The sequence below is a fragment of the Sciurus vulgaris genome (genome assembly GCF_902686455.1).
Source record: "Sciurus vulgaris genome assembly, chromosome: 3".
In the NCBI taxonomy this organism is placed as follows: Eukaryota; Metazoa; Chordata; class Mammalia; order Rodentia; family Sciuridae; genus Sciurus; species Sciurus vulgaris.
In genome coordinates, this window is record NC_136463.1 from 65,884,934 (window position 1) to 65,897,673 (window position 12,740).

The window sequence follows — 12,740 nt, forward strand, 5'->3', positions numbered from 1 at the left end:
CAGGAAGATCTCAAATTTGAGGCGGCCTAAGTGGCAGCTTAGTGAGACCCTGTTTCAAAAAGAGAAAAAAGGTAGGGGAGGGTATTTGGGAAGCTGTGACCAAGGAGGAATTTAAAAGTAAATAGACTGGCTCCTATGTTCACTGCTAATCAACCTGGGGTTCCAGACTGGTCTGAAAGCATGCAGGAGCTCTCTCTGCCTACCCAGCAGTTTCCTACTGAAGACTGGAGAGTTCCCAGTCAGCAACTGAGTGGGTAGGAAAAACCATCAACTGGTCTTGAGCTATTCTTTTGCAGACACTTAAGCAAAATGGAAATAAGGTTATGAAAAATAAACAGTAGATTCTGAAAAAATGGGGAAGGGTTAGGGATGTAGTTCAGTGTAGAGAACCCCTGGATTCAATTCATAGTACTGCAAAAAAATAAAAAATAAAATTGACCAAAACATAAGGACTATGGTTAGATATAAGACACTGAAGCACACTGAAATCCTTTTATTATAAAGGATATTTACAATATTAAGAAGTCACAAAAATTTTATTAAAATACATATTACAATTCCTATTTTAAAATTAAATCTACGTCCCCCCACAAATAATTTTTAATATGCCCCAAATAAAAAGTTCTCATACAGGATGTGATGCCACATGCCTATGATTCCAGCAACTTGGGAGGCTGAGTCAGGAGTATTATAAGTTTAAGGCCAGCCTCAGCAACTTGGTGAGGCTCTAAGCAATTTAGCAAGAACCCTTTCTCAAAAAATAAAAAAGGACTGAGAAAGAATACAGCTCAGTAGTAAAGCATCCCTGGATTCAATTCCCAATACCAAAAAAAAAAAAAATCTTGCTGGGTACAGTGCAGTGAGCCTATAGAAGAGATCTCCCCTCACCCCCACTACAGGGCACTTTAGTACTGAGCTATATCCCTGCTCTTTTTATTGTTCAAGACAGGATCTCATTAAGTTGCCCAAGTTGGCCTCAAACTTGAAATGCTTCTGCCTCTGTTTCCCAAATAGCTGGGATTACAATCATGAGCTAGTGTGCCAAGCCAGGATGTTCCCTTGAGCCCAGGGGGTCAAAGCCAGCCTGCACAACATAGTAAGACCCTGTCTCAATTTAAAAAAAAAAAAAAAAGTTTCCTTTTTTAATAAATTCTGCAATTCATGAGAAACTGCATTCAAACATAGGGTATGACATGCACTTCCCAAATCAAAACATCAAAATTTGCCAGGCACGGTGGCACAGGCCTATAATCCCAGTGGCTTTAGAGACTGAGCCAGGAGGATCATGAGTTCAAAGTCAATCTCAGCAACTTAGCAAAGTCCTAAGTACCCCTGAGATAAATCCCCAGTGGGGGGGGAAAAAATCAAAATTTAACCATCATTCCCCAAACTGCTAATACCCTGCCTAGGATCTCTTAGACCAAATCCTCTATACCCTCCAACTTTGAGATCTAGGAAAGATAAATATGCCCAACATGACTACCAAGTAAACTGTGACTGGAGTCAGTACAGATAAAGGGTAGAGTTGCTTACACAAAAACGTAAAAAATAAATAAAAGCATTCTTCAGAGATATGAAATTAGAAGTAAAAATAGGCCTGGAGCATTTGTCTAGCATACATTAGAACCTGGGTTCAATATCCAGCAATGGTAGAAAGGAAGAAATGAAAGTAAAAGGGACGAGGTGAAAAATTTCAAATAAAGTTAACTGGATGCCCAGAACACAAAAAGTGTCCCATAATAATGCTTATCCTTACTCTGACACTGCCAATTACCTTTTTTTTTTTTAATTCTAATTCTCAAAACTGAATTCACAAGCCATTAATGGGTCAATACCTAAGAAGCAATGGCTTAGAAGAACTAACAATCATACGAAAGTTCTTGCTTTCTTTCTTATGAATATCTAGCTTGAGAAAACTATTCAGGAGAAAGAAAAATTGACAGGACAAAATCCATCCAGGACATGGACAGTGTCTTAATGGAACATAATTATCACTTAGAGTTTGTTGAATTAATATGTTTTGAAATATAAAGCATTTGCAAGATGAAGACATACCTACAAATACCACCTAAGTAAAAAGGCTTAGAAGAAAATGAGTATTCCAATGGCCTTCAAAATCAAGGATGGTGAAAGGAGCTCCAGGAGGCAAATTGGGGTATCAAATTTTTCTTAAATAATAAAATGAAATGCCAAAGGAGAAAAAAAATTTCATTCCTTAGAACAAGGCTTTACATCCAGGGGCTGGGGAGATAGCTCAGTTGGTAGAGTGCTTGCCTTACAAGCACAAGGCCCTGGGTTCGATCCCCAGCACCGCAAAAAAGAACAGGCTTTACATCCAACCAAGGAAAAAAGAAACCCCTCATAGATTAAATCTTCACTTTAGGGCCTGCAATCCCAGCTACTTGGAAAGTTGAGGCAGAATAGCATTTGGAGGTCAGCCTGGGTAATTTCGCAATACTCTGTCTCAAAATAAAAATAAAAAGGACTGGGGGCCAGGCACAGTGGTGTGTGCCTGTAATCCCTAGGAGACTGAGGCAGAAGCATAGTGAGTTCAAAATCAGCTTCAGCAAAAGCAAGGCACTAAGCAACTCAATGAGACCCTGTCTCTAAATAAAATACAAAATAGGGCTGGGGATGAGGCTAAGTGGTCAAGTGTTCCTAAGTTCAAACCCCAGTATCCCCCAAAAAACAAAAACAAAAACAAAAACTACTGGGGATGTTACTCTGTGGCAGAGCAGCTGCCTAGTATACACAAGGTCCTAGGTTTATAGCTTTAAAAATAATAACAGCAGGGACTTGGGGGTGTAGCTTAATGGCAATAGGGCACATACATGCACAAGGCCTTGGGTTAAATCCTAAGACTCCCCATACCCTCCCCCACCTCAATAAAAAAAAAAAAAAAAAAAACCCTCACATTAGTATTAGGTAGTAATACATAATAGTCCACCATAGATACAGAGTTAGTAAACTACCCTGATATACTCATCATTTCTAACCATATTATATGTCAGACTCCAAATGTATAAACCCAACTTCGAATCAAAATTATAGAACACAATTCATTCTTTTGCATGTTTGTCTGTTTTTACAGTGCTGGAGATCAATCCCAAAGCCTCACATATCACAAGCAAGTGGTCTACCCTCATCCCCTGCAATTCATTCTTAAATATTTTACTCCCTATTATTCATTCATAAACATTTATTAAGTAGCTAGTTGGTTAGCCAACTTATTAAGTAGTTACTATATATCAAACAATACCTTAAGTACCTAACAAGGGTTATCATTCTTAAATCTAACTCAGTCAAGTAAACACTTTTGCTATAAAAAAGTCCTTTTGCTATAAAAAAGAAAAATTCAGGCTCAAAAAGTTAAAGAGGTTACATAGCTAATAAATGGTAACATTAAGATACACTAAGTGCCAGTTTTATTATTATTCGTGTCTGAAAATCAGAAAGTTTTGTTCCATTCTATTATTTTATAATTCTTTCTCAGAAACTAAATTTTGAATGCCTTTCTAAACCTTGCAGTAATTCACCTACATCTAAACCTGCATAAAATTATTTGATCAATTAATTTACCAAAAGGAAAAATAGGCCTTCTTCTCAGCTGAAAGATAGAGGGCAATAAAATATAGTTATATTTAAATAATAACTTAAGGGGCAGTTACAGTTATATTTAAATAATAACCTATAGATCAGTAGTAGAGCGCTTGTCTACCATGCATGATACCCTGAAGTTCAATCCCCAGCACTGCAAAAATAAAAAAATATTAATCATGAGCATAACTGACATTGGCCTTTTTTTTTTTTTTTTTTTTGAGATGGGGTCTTGATATGTTGCCCAGGCTGGCATCAAGTGATTCTCCAACTTAGCTCAAGAGCATTTCTACCAGGCTGTGGTACTATGAAAAGTACTAAGTAACCTGTACCTTTTACTTACTTTATAGGCCAAGTCCTTCTCCCACAACCTGTCACTCCCACCCAATCCCTTACTAGGGGTTGAACTCAGAGGCACTCTACACTAAGCTACATTTCAAGTTTGGTTTTTAGTTTGTTTTGGTTTTGTTTTTGTATTTGGAATCAGGGATTAAACTCCGGGACACTCAACCACTGAGTCACATCCCCAGTCCTATTTTGTATTTTATTTAGAGAAAGGGTCTCACTGAGTTGCTTAGTGCCTCAATGTTGCTGAGGCTGGCTTTTTAATTCATGATCCTTCTGCCTCAGCCATCAGAGCCATGTGTGCCACCACGCCCAGTTCAAGCCCATTTTATCTCTTATTTTGAGACAGCTTCTTGCTACATTGCCCAGGCTAGCCTCAAACTTGCTATCCTGCCTCTGTCTCCAGAATAGCCGGAATTACAGGCATATGCCACTAGGCCCAGCCAGGTACTTTTGAGAAACTTCATTTTTTATTTTTAAATGGACACACTTTTATTTTATTTGTTTTTATGTGGTGCTGAGGATCAAATCCAGTGCCTCACACATGCCAGGCTGGCGCTTTCCCACTGAGCTACAACCATAGTCCAGAAACTTCTACCTTTTAGGAACCACTTAATTGTGTCACCATGTAAGAAGGTACAGCCTTCTTACATTTCTTACTATATTTCTTACTATATTTCAGAACAAAAAGTCTGCTTCTAGAACAAGTGGAAGGAACCAATATAGAAATAGAAATAATTGTTATCAAATGATAACAGATACACCTCAACTGAAAATAATCATTTCTAGTTTTTCTACGTGGATTTTTCCATGTGGATTTTTTAGAAGAGACATCTTTAATGAAATTAAAAATAAATTCTTAATCACTAAAAACTCAACTACTTTAACCCAATAATGGAATATAAAGGAACAAAATATTACAGGTTGACTCTTCTCAGTTCCATTTTATAACAGGAAACCTTGAAGAATATAAAAAAATAATCCAGTCATGAACAAGTTCAGAAACCTAAAAGGCAGATGAACATATGTTGGCACCCTGCTTAATGGAACAATTCAATTTTATGCAAGACTTGACTACAGAAATAGTAGTCAATAGTCAAAACATTTTAGAAGAGATTCATTCATATATGATCCTAAACTGAATCCTTAACTCATACCAAAAAGTTCCTACTTTCTTAAAGGTTAAATCTGTATAAAATAGCTGTTATTAAAAAAAAAAAACTACTTATAACCAAAAAGAGATACAAATGAGAAATTAACTGACTTTAATAAACAAATTAGTCAAATGCAAAACAATTACTTCCAGGTACTATGAAGAACCAATTAATCTCAGTTCTACATGAAATGCCAACAGTTGGCAAAGATAACTTCTGGATTTACTAAGTATTCATGTCTACAAGAATCAACAAATTATTAAAATAAATTATACTTTTTTTGTTAGTTAAGAGTATCCAGTCATTGTAGTATCCTAATAACTAATCAATTTCTTTCTTATTGATAGAATGGCATCAAAGAATGGAACCAAATATCATGCATGTGTATTCTTTAAAAATTTTTTTTAATTGTAGATGGATGCAATACCTTTATTTTTATGTGGTGCTTAGGATCAAACCCAGTGCCTCACACATGCTAGGCAAGTGCTCTATCACTGAGGTACAACCACAATCCCCATGTATATGTCTTGATAAACAAATCATTTCTTATTAACACATATTCAATTACTTGCCATATCCACAGTTCTCCACAAGTCTACATTACAGAAAAGAAAACAATAATTTTCTACTCAGTAATCACTCATACATTTTAGCCTTACACACTACTGCATCTCTTTAAAATCTCTCAAGAACAGGGTGAGGTGGTGTGCATCTGTAATCCCAGCTGAGGCAGGAGGATCACAAATTTGAGGCCAGCCTCAGGAATTCAGCAAGACCCTGTCTCAAAACAAAAAATAAAAGGACTGGGTATGTTGTTCAGTCGTAAGTGCCCCTGGGTTCAATCACTAGTACCCAAAAACCCTCCCAGAGGCTTGGGGATGTAGCTCAGTGGTAGAGCACTTGCTTAGCATGTACAAGGCTTTGGGCTCAATACACACACACACAAACACACACACACAAAAAAAACCTTTCGGAGTTTTAATTTATTTTAATACTACCCTTCAGTTTGGAACAATGTTTTGTTATTGTAAAAGTCTCTAAACCAGTTGATTCTAAGAAATTCCTCCATGTATAAGACATGAGATTATAACCAAATTAACGAATCAGATATCAGAATGCCAAAAATTAAGTCATTAAAAGGGAATCCAAAGAAAGAGCCAGTTGTGAAAGAACAGGAAGTGATGTACACTGCCATTTTGACATGAACTATTTAGAAACATAAGAAGTGCCATACTAATCTGGAATCAACCCAGACTAATAGCTCTCAGTATTCTCTGACAGTGACATCAGAGGTCATCTTCTGAAATAACCCTCAGGCAGTTTTTCCTTAACAACAAATTTAGCTAATTGATCCTGAACACACTTTTACCATTTCTAGGCAGAATTCCTATCAGCTATGGAAAACAGTATTTTAGTTATCCTCAGGAGTACCACTTATGCTGAAATATAGCAAATAGTTAACCTACACCATGTGTATATTCTTAAGTTTTGTAGCTTTTATTGATAAATCCTCTCTTCCTGCAATCTTTCTAAGATAAACAACTGTCTCTACTGAACAGTAGGCATGGACATACACATGCTAGTACATATGAATTCATTATCAACAAACCATAATCTACAGAATTACACTTTATGGCATAATTTGCCACATAGGAGAAAACTCTACACATTACAACATGCAGCTTTGCACCATGAAATAAAGATTCAAATGAATAGTGCTGCTTAAATTAAATGAATTGAGATGAACATCATAAGGGAATAAAGAAGGCAAAGAGCATTCTATTTTTATGCGGGAAAAAATAATACTACATCAAAATCATTAAATAAGATAATAGAAACTATTAGTGCCCAGCACTATTGCTAACAACATCTTTAAATCCCTGTATTCAAACAGGTTTCAAAATGCAACACACCAAGAAAGCTCTGGGTACATTTAATAATAACATAAATACAGAAGTATTTTTTAAATAATTCACTAAGTAAAGCTTAAACTCCAACTACAACTTGTATGTAAAATATCAAGACAAATCATAGCTGTGATATTACATTTTAGTCATCTTCATCACTTTGGGAAAATTATTTAATTCTAATATTCATATATGGAACATTTTTAAATCACTTCCCCAGTAAATCTAAATGCTTACAGGAAAAAATGTATTGACAGTACATCAAGATTCCTTCAGGACTTAAAGACTACTTTTTGGTCACAAAAAGCATGTGGCAACGTTAAAATTATTGTCGTTATTTATCGTTACCCAGGACAAAACCATTATGTATACTGCAAACCAACAGAGATGATTTTTTTAAAAACAAGTGACATGAAGCAAAAGTAAAAAAAAAAAAAAAAAAAAAAAAAAAAAATGGCTAACAATATAGATTTATCATAGTATAATTGGGCAGATTAATGTCTATTATCTTGCATTTCCTTATGAAACAGAGCATTTGCTACAGAAAGGTTTGTAAACAAATCATTTTCAGAAAATTCCAATTTCAATATTCTACAAAATAATATTACCCTTTAAAATCCACAGCCCAGGCACAAATGTCTATCAAAAAGCCTGTCTGTATGTAATAATTTTTAATAACTTCAAATATTCCAAAAGTCATAGGAAGGAAAAAAGAAAAATAAAGGGATACAAAATTATTTTATTTGAATTCTAACAAAAATTCAACTTGGTCCCCAAAACAAAGTCAATCCAGATCTGTCTCTCTCAGGAAGAGAGCAAGAGACATCAAAATTGTTCCAATATGAGGGGTTCCCTGGAAGGGCCATACCCCCCTAACAATAACAACAGAAGCAACTATACTTCCCATGGACAGATCTCAGGGGAAGAGTATTAACGGTACTGTTATCGATTTGAAATCAAAGGAAAAAAGAGTAACCTTTGCAAGGGAAGCGCCATTACTTCCCTCTCCTGTTCCCCCTCCCTTCAGTGTATACATGGGTCCGTGTATGAAGAAACTGCCTTGGACTTCTGCAGCATTGCAGTAGACTAGACGATGAGGAAGGGGGAAGGGTAAGGGGAAAGAAACGCTTCCATTACCCCTAAAAAGGAGTATAGATTTCCTGAGGGAGGGGTGGAATCCACCCAGCAGGCTGCTCAGAGCAGTCTCCCTTCCCAAGAATACAGAGACACTACAAAGGAGGAGGAGGAACGGGAGGAGCAGAAGGACCAGAAGGCAAAGGGACCTCGCGCCTTTAAATCGGGGTGCACATCAATCCTATCTCCCTACGAGGGCCACACCTTCCTCGAAACATCCCTTCCACCACCCCTTCCGGTGACCCTTAGGAAAAAGGAATGTAATTGCTCCTGCCCCTCATAACAGGAGGGCGCCCAACTAACCAGCTTCTTCACCCCACCCACAGAATCACAGACCCTCCTTGTCTCCCTCCCCCACCCCACTCCCACATCCCTTCTTCCGTAGAGGCCTGAATGGGCCGAATTTCCCCGCCCCCCCGCCAGGTCTGCTTTCCCGAAGCAGAGGTGCCCTTACCCTTTAGCCGACAGGTCTATAGCGAAGTAGGCAAGAGCAGCCCCCTGCAGCGCTCAGGTGGCTGCTAGCTGGAGGGCGAGGTGTGAGGAGGAGGGGGCCTGGCGAACGACCGCCGCCCCCCCCCCGCGGAGCCCCGGCGAGCCGCCCAGCCCAAGCTCTGCGACAAGGGGCGGGGAGGGGGGCGGCGAGGGGACGACCAGAGTCGAGGAGGCGCCCTCAGCGCTTGGGCTCAGCTAAGATGGCGCGGGGAAGTGCCCGGAGCCGCCGCCGCCGCCTTGGGGGAACCGGCCCGGGCCTCGGCCGCCTCCCGTCCTCACACAGCCGAGGCCCTCTCGGTCCCCCGCCGCGGCCCTTCGGCGGGCGGGCCCACGCGCGGCCCTCCGCCACCACCACCACCACCCCTGGGAAGGGGGCGCTCACAAAGAGAAGAGAGGCCGCGGGCCGGCCGGCGGGCGGCGGGGCGGGGTCCCCAGGGGCCGGGAGGCCTTAGAGGCTCGCGGGTGCTTAGCACTCTTGGCCCGCGAAGGGCGCTGGGCGAGCGGGACCCCTCCTCTCTCCTCAAGCAGGCAGCGGTACCGACTCACTCTCTTTGCCACCCTCCCTCTCTCCCTCCGAGCCCTGAAGCCACAGAGCCCGGCCGCTGCCCAGGTTCCCCCCCTTCCCAGACACCACTCCCCTCCTCCCGACAGTCATCCCAGTCTCCGATCTCGCGAGATTTCCCTCGTGACAGGCCCGACCCTGCGCAAGACCCGACTACGTACGTGCGTGCGCCCTCGCGGGAGCGCGCAAACCCTTTCGTTGGGCCGGGTCGCCGTAGTAGCCCACAGTTCTATCCTCTGTCCATCCTAGCCTAAGCTTTCACTCAGCTTTCGGAGCTCCAGTGCCACGCGGGCGTCAGGTGCTATAGTCCCCGGAAGTCTGAGGAAGATTAACTTGTCTGCACTCCCCTCCAAAGCATCCGCCCCTCCACTAATAGTGCTGGTGTGAAAGTTTGCCCTAAAGTGTAAAATATCTCATTCCTCACACACCATACTTCAACTCTTCCTTGGAATTCAGAGGTAACCTGAGCAGCGTAATCAATATGTAAATGAGTTTTCAGATTCTAATAGTTTATAGTAAATTTTGGAAAGGCATGAAAACTTGGAAAATATAACTTAAGCAACCCTGTATATCGGTGATGGTACGAAAGCTACTTCAAAAGATTCTGCGGGCTGGGCGGGGTGGCACACGTCTGTAATCCCAAGCGGCTTGGGAGGCAGAGGCAGGAGGATCCAGAGTTCAAAGCCAGCCTCAACAAAAGTGGGGGGTGGGTATGAAACTCAAGGAGACCCTGTCTCTAAATAAAATACAAAATAGGGCTAGGGATGTGGCTCAGCGGTCGGATGTCCCAGAGTTCAATCCCCAGTACAAAAAAAAAAAAAATTACTTTGGTGGTTTGGTAGGTTGAGTGATGGCGGTTTTTAGGAACAAGTGCAGCAAACCAAAGGATCCTAAGGCGCTTATGCAGGGAAAGGTAGAACTCATTTTGGGCGGTCTGTGCCTAGTAGCGCATGCCTATAATCCCAGCAGTTTGGGAAGCTAAGGCAGTAGGATCACGTTTGAGGCCAGCCTCATTATCTCATTGAGACCCTGTCTCAAAATTAAAATAAAAAGAACCGGAGGACTGGAGATGGGACTCAGTGGTTTCAGTGGTTAAGTGCCCCAGGGTTCAATCCTTGGTATCAAAAAAAAAAAAAAAGACTGGTGATGTGACCCAGTAGTAAAGCCCCCTGGGATCAGTCCCCAATAAAATTCAGGTGAATAATTTTTCTTATTTTTTTTTAGGAAAAAACCCTTCGGTGGTTCTTAACTCAAGAACACTTTTAAGGACTAGGATTGTAGCTCTGTGGTAGAGCGCTTTCCTTGCATGTGTGAGGCACTGGGTTTGATCCTCAGCACCACAAAAAAATAAAGGTATTGTGTCAATCTACAACTAAAAAAATTTTTTTAATAAAATACCTTTAGTACATCTGAAGTGCAGTCATGAAAAATCGTGGCTCTTCAACCAACATAACTGAGACAAATACATCTGTTTGGTTTACTTTGAAAGAAATTTCTTTGGAGCAGTGATTGGAAGTTTCAGTAAGCTTATCAGAAAAACAGAGCATATGATTTGGTCTGGATACTTTCTCCTGTAGTAGGGGTACTCTGTGAATCATTCCTTTTTTATATATTTTTTTCACAAATTTATTTATTTATTTATTTATTGGGTCCACCTTTATTTTATTCATTTATTTATATGTGGTGCTGAGAATCAAACCCAGTGCCTCACACATGCTAGGTAAATGCTCTATCACTGAGCCACAACCCCAGCCCCACATTCCTCTTTTTGCCTACATTGTCAACCACTATCAAGTGACATCTTTCCCTCAGCATATAAAAACTTGCCCTCCCTCCTTTTGGGATGGGAGTTGTGGGGAGATTACCATCTTCATCTCTTCACAGCCAAGCTGCTTGGGAAACGTAAATCTCCCCACCTCCACTGAAACTGATCTTGCTGAGGTCAGGAGTGACCTTGGTTGCTATATCTAGTGAAGTCATTTAATCCTGTCCTTCCTGTCATCCACAATATTTGACATAGTTGACACTCCTTCCATCTTGAAACTGTGTTCCTCCTTGGCTTTTCAACACCACTCAAAACCAGTTTTCCTTCTACCTTCCTTTCCTGGCAGGGCCTTTCTTCCTCTACCCAACCTTTAAAAGATGCCCCTCCAATTCTGTTCTGTTCCAGCAAGAAAATTATTACAGCAAGAATGTCCTCTTCTAAGAGCTAGGAGTATAGCCCAGAGGTAGAGCACACACTTTTAGCATGTGGTGCAACCCCGGGTCCAATACCTAATACTTCCCCTCCGAAAAAGAATGTTCTCTTCCATCTAATTGTTTCACATATTGGGGAGAAACAGGTTCAGAGTTTCCCATGGTATATTTTTATGGAAAATCCCAAATGTAAACAAAAGGATTAGAATAGAATAATAAACTTATTGGGCTGGGGACATAGCTCAGTGATAGAATGCTTACCTAGCATAAGTGATGCCCTGGGTTCCCCAGCACTGCAAAAGAAGAAAAAGAAGTGGAGGTTAGGAGGACAGGGAGGAAGGGGAGGAATAGGAAGAAGCCACCTTATGTCCATCACCCAACTTCAACTATTTGTAACACTTTACCATTCTTATTTCTCCTGTTTTCTCACAAACCTTTCCCCTCCACACAGCCCAAATTTTATTTTATTTCACTTTATTTTATTTTATTTTAATTTGGCATGTGGTACCGGAGATTTAACTCAAGGACTGTCTACCAATGAGCTATCCCCAGCTCTTTATTATTTTGATAAACAGTGTCTTGCTAAATTATCTGGACTGACCTCAACTTTGTGGCCTCCCCAGTAGCTGAAATTACAGGTATGTACCACTGTGCCCAGAACCAAAAAAAAAAAAAAAATTAGTTCTACCTCTTCCCTTAGGGCACTCTAGTTTGCTGCTCTGTTCCAAAACCTGCTCATCATCTTGCCCAGCTCCCCTGGAGTATTTTTAAGTAAATATCTTGTAAACCATAACATTTCACCATACATACTTTAATATGTATTGCTAACAAAGACTTTTTTTACAAAGACTTTTAATGTAAAATAACCACAATATTATTATCACACCTTTATAAATTTTTTAATCCTTTAATATCACTTAATACTCAATCCATGTTCAGTTTTTCCCAATAATTTCCAGAATGCCTTTTATAGTTCATTTATCTGATCAAGATCTGAACACCACCAAAAAATATCACCAAAGCTTATGAGATTAATAAAATGTGGATCCAGAATTTGTCCTCATGTTCGTTTGAGAGTAAAAACCTGTGAGAGCAACCACAAGCCTCTACTACCTTAATAAAAGGTACTGTAAGATTAAAAAAAAAAACTGACAAATTTTCCATTTTGCATGATTGATAAATATGTCCATAAATTTCCTTTTCATGTGTAAAAGCGTCATTTCATTTTTCCTTTTTTTTTAAACCTAGAGATACTTTTTTTTACAACTGAGCTATGCCTCTGATCTTTTTTATTTTTTAATTTTAATTTTATTTTTTTAATTTTTTAATTTAATTTTGAGCCACAATGCCAGC

At 39.9% G+C, this 12,740-nt stretch overlaps 1 protein-coding gene across 3 annotated transcripts in view; it reads right to left on the bottom strand.

Moving 5' to 3' along the window:
* Window positions 1-9,242, bottom strand: part of TAOK1 (TAO kinase 1) — a 140,164-nt gene extending 130,922 nt beyond the window's left edge. For 2 of the 3 annotated variants that reach the window (XM_079130796.1, XM_079130798.1), the window contains exon 1: window positions 8,592-9,242. The gene's annotated coding sequence lies outside the window, so the exon portion shown is untranslated. Of the gene's footprint in view, window positions 1-5,742; window positions 5,874-8,591 lie in introns of all 3 variants that reach the window. The other variant, XM_079130797.1, reaches the window with a different exon arrangement.
* Window positions 9,243-12,740: the final 3,498 nt, after the last annotated feature.